This window comes from Octopus bimaculoides, chromosome 14 (assembly GCF_001194135.2).
Source record: "Octopus bimaculoides isolate UCB-OBI-ISO-001 chromosome 14, ASM119413v2, whole genome shotgun sequence".
In the NCBI taxonomy this organism is placed as follows: Eukaryota; Metazoa; Mollusca; class Cephalopoda; order Octopoda; family Octopodidae; genus Octopus; species Octopus bimaculoides.
In genome coordinates, this window is record NC_068994.1 from 30,613,275 (window position 1) to 30,618,147 (window position 4,873).

Genomic DNA, 4,873 nt, shown 5'->3' on the forward strand with positions numbered 1-4,873 from the left:
AATATATTGTCATTTAAATTACGCAAAATTGGAAATAACACTGACATCTCATTTTAACAGATATATTTACCAAAATTACATTAAAGTATCTTGAAATACTAAAGAGTAAATTTATTCAATAAAATCGCCATTGGCTTCAACCACAGCCTCCAGATGACTTTGGAATCTCCTGCAACTCTTCTGGACAGTCTCCATGTTTAAGTTGGCGAATGCTGCCATAATCCTTGCCTTCAGCTCATCTTTGGTGTTACAAGAATGGATAGGATCAGTGGTCACACACAATAATCAAGGGGGTTGCAGTTCGAGGAGTTATGTGGCCAGATGTAGGGGTGATGTGGTCGCAGAAATTTCCTGACAGCCATGACTGAGTTCTCATGCTTGTATGCATATACATGTGTATATTATGTATGTATATATGTATATAAAGCTGGAGTATCATCACACAACGTAGCAACCATGTCAGCATGAAATTCCTTGGCGGATAAACCGTTTTATTTTTGCAGGTATTTGATAACAGGATGATGCCAAATTTTGTCCATTTTCAAGAGAAGTTGCTACTAGTTACAGTTGAAGTCTTCTTTGAAGAGTCTGATGTCAGTTTACCTGGGAAGAAACAATGTAGTTATAATGAGATTTGAAATTAATGCATGCAAGATCTCATGCCTTTAAGATTAATCCTTCATAGTCAGCTTCTTCACTTTCAGCCAGCCTTTGTGTTTGTGTGTGTATACAAGCACACACACACACACACACACACACACACACACACACACACACACACACACACACACACACACACACACATACAAAATGTTAATCTAATCTCAGATGTTTGACAACTTAAAGATGATCCCCCTGAAACATATTTCTGGCGTAATTAGCAGAATGAATGGCTCACAGGAAGAATTAATTATGTGGAATTCAATATTACTTGATTTTCTTTCCATTTGAAATGTTTATACAAACTCTCTCTCCCCTCTCTCTCTCTCTCTTTCTCTCCCACACTCTTTCTCTCTCTCCTCCTCTCTCTCTCTCTTCCTCTCTCTCTCTCCCCCCCATCTCTCTCTCTCTCTCTCTCTCTCTCTCTCTCTCTCTCTCTCTCACACACACAAAATACATACGTGTTATTCATACCATACCTATGAATTTATATTTTTGTCTGCAGGATATATTCCAAATTATATTAGCGATTATCCTACTGTCGACAGCGCCCAGTTTTTCAGTAATATAAAGAAAGAGTCATACATTATAAAATCTGTGAATATAAAGAGTAAGTAACCTTCGTTTTCTACTTTTATCCGTATTCTTTATTAGTTTTTTAAACAATTCCATCAATAAATTCCTTCATCGAAGGTCGCATGTTTAACCATTACTCATGATACACACAGCTACATCTCCAGACGTGGAAGATCACATGATTTAACCATTAATCATAGTACATGTATCTATGTCCCGAGTCGAAAACTGAGCAGAGTGACTACATGAATTCCAGTATAGTTTAAGAAAAATACAAGCAAGATAGCATATGAATAAATACATAAAAGATGAAAAGACAAGAATTTTTAAATATCAAATTGGAAGCGCCTAGAGCCGAATGGTGTCCAAGGATATGAGATGAAGAAGCTGAGAAAGCTCCATGGATACCAGGACAGCCGGATATGTGCTTAGAAGAAGGCTCAGTACCTAGCTGGTTGATAACTGGAAGACATTTTTATGCGTCAAGAAACTTGAAAAGAGTAACATTATAGCCAAATTTCTACCAATAACGTGTCTTCCGTCAATGTGTAAACTATTGTCAGGTGTTTTGGCAGATGAATTGTATGGGTATGTAGAAAAATGTGGGCTGCTACCGACTGAGCAGAACCAGTGTCGAAAGAGGATCCAGAGGACGGATGAACAGCTGTTAATTAACAAGCTAGTAATCAGAAACTGCAAGAGAAGGCACACAGTTTTCAGCATGGCATCGATTGCTTATCGTAAAACATATATGATACCGCGCTCATGGATTACAAGAACTATGGAAATGTCTGGAGTAGCAGAAAACATGAGGTGCCTTATATGGAACAGTATAAAATATTGGAGAACTGAATTGAGAGCAGGGAATCAGGTGTTAGGATAAATAAAGATTAGGAGGGGAATCTTCTAGGGAGACAGTGTATGCCCATTGATCTTTGTACTGGGAATATTTCCTTTGAGTGAAATACTGCGAAAGACGGTGTTAGGAAGTGGCAAAGAAAAAATTAATCTTTTGCTATTCATGGATGATTTGAAGTTGTTCACAAAAACGTATGAGAGAATTAGGCAGTCTAATCCATTCAGTGTGGATTTTCTCAAATGATATCAAGATGGAGTTTGGACTTTCAGAAAATGAGCCGTGATGGTGATGAGACAAGGAAAGTTTGTCAGAAAAGAAGGCATATGTATGTCAAGGGGTGAAATGATGAAGTCAGTTGAACCTAAATCCAAATATAAATACCCGGAAATACTTGAGGCAAATGGAATTAAGCCTGATCATATGGAAGAAAAGATAAAGAAAAAGTATCTATGGTGATTAAGAAAGATATTGGATTGAAAGTTGAATGCTAGCAACATAATTTTCGCAACAAAAAAAAAAAAATTGCGCGCAGTTGCAGTGGTTCGGTATGGCACTGGAATTCTGAAATAGAGGATGAAATAAATGAGTTGGTCAGGTAGACAAGAAAAGTCCTAACCATGCATGAAGTCCTTCATCTACCTGCAGACATTGATCGTTTATACATGAAGGGAGAAAATAGTGGCATGGGACTAATAAATGTGGAAGACTGAGTACATATTAAACATAAGAACTTGCTGAGATATCTAATCCAAAGTAAAGAAAATTTGCTAGTGGCATATTGAAAGCAGGGAGAAGGGAAAATAACAAACAAAAAGTACACGAAGGGCATGAAGAATTTCTACTCAACAAGAAACTACGCAATCAGTTGCTGGAGAACATAAGTGGGACTGGCTGAAGAAAGGAACACTTGAAAAGGAGGCTGCAAGCACTGTAATTGGTGCACAAAACCAGAAATTGGAGGGTCAACTTTAGAAATGAGCAAGTGTCTCTTTTGTACTGAATTTGCAATGGATTTGACAAAATCACTGCCCAGATATAACTGAATTGTCGACTTTCGCAAAACCCAAATAAGTTGTGGCGATATGTTGAGGTAGCAAAAGTGTTGCTTTGGAAACTGAAACTGAAAAGTGGGGCTTAAGGATTTGAGTGAATGAATGAGTTCAGCTAATGAAGTGTTTGCTTTTAGACTGGTATTACGAAAGATATGTTTGTGAGTGGATTGATATTCGGAATTTCACTGGGTTAATAGTGACTCCACTGTAGGATCTAGTGGTGGATCCTGTTGTTAATATGTACGGATAGTAAAACGTGCGTATTGAATGATTTCAAAATATCACTATTTGCTCTGACATTATTATCACAACTTATATATATATATCTATATATATACTGTTGTATCTGGGGAGCGTCATTCTCTATTAGTGCCTTATAATCTAACACACTCACCAGTAAAATTTCCACTGGTTTCTTTCTTTAATTTTCTAAAAGTTTTGTTGCGTCTTGCAACTTTTTCAGTTGTTTTGATTCTCTTCTTTTGAGAAAAGGTTGCAAGACGCAACGAAAGTTTTTTAAAAATAAAGGAAGAAATGAGGGGAATTTTACCGGTGAGTGTGTTAAATTATAAGGCGCTAAAAGAGAATGACTCTCCCCAGACACAACAGAATATGCTTCAACACACGAACTCACATAAAAAATCTTGCTAACCAAATCCCAAAACGATACCCCACCTCTACCCCCACCCTCAGTCTAACCCATACCCTACCCTTGATTTCCACACTCTCGCCTCACCACCTCCCAACACCATCACACCACACCACTCACTACTACACCATACACCATACCACACAACACATCACATCACATCACACCACCACGCACACACTAGTACTGACCACTTCCCAGCCCCACACCCTCACACCTACACACACACACACACATGTCAAGGTCACCAGCCCTCTTCCACACGCACATACATACTCTCTTATACACATGCTCACACACCTTCGTTTCGGTATCACTACTACTTTATTATCTCCCCTTCCCCCTTTTCTCTCTGTTTCTTCCATCTTCGTCCTTTCTTTCCCTGTTTTTATTTTCTTCTCCCACCTCTCATATATTTTTTTCTCCTCACACCTTTTTGCATTTTTCTCCCCACACCTTTTGAATTTTTCCTCCCCACTTCTTTATTTTCCTTCTCTCTCTTTCCCTTTCCCCCCTTTTTTCTCCTTTCTTTCTCTTCTCTTCTCGTTTTACAATCATTCCCGATTACAAACCTTTCCTCCTCCACCACCACCGTCAGCCTTCGATTAACCTTTCCCTACTAATTTTCAAAGAAAAAACTCGTTTCTCTAGTCACATTTCATTTCTCAGTCGCTGCTTACATCACCTCCTCATCCCTAAAGGTTTCCGCCTCCATTTCCACCCCACTCTCCACCCTGCTACAACCATCCTACCCATACTCCGTACTACATCCTACCGCCTTATGCGTGTCACTATTCGCTCTAATCTCTCTAAAATACACACCATCGACCGTCTTCTCCCTCTTGCTTTTTCCATCTACTTCTCCTCTCAGTCTCCCTCCCATGCTAATACTACGCCATGTTACATAATTCATTTAAATCATCTCTTTCATCAATTTCTCGCTCACACCAAACAACGTAAACTCCACTCATTCCTCCATTCCATCATACCCGATGCCACTACCCTAACTCCTCCAATACCCTCTCCCTCCCTGATACGCTCCCCCACTCTCACTCAACCACCCGTCCATCCACCCCC

At 39.2% G+C, this 4,873-nt stretch overlaps 1 long non-coding RNA gene across 1 annotated transcript in view; it reads left to right on the top strand.

Moving 5' to 3' along the window:
* The window catches only part of LOC106884347 (uncharacterized), a 22,570-nt gene extending 21,300 nt beyond the window's left edge, over positions 1-1,270 (top strand). The window contains exon 3 of the long non-coding RNA XR_001411235.2: positions 1,166-1,270. This is a non-coding gene — a long non-coding RNA (uncharacterized LOC106884347). The remainder of the gene's footprint in view (positions 1-1,165) is intronic.
* Positions 1,271-4,873: the final 3,603 nt, after the last annotated feature.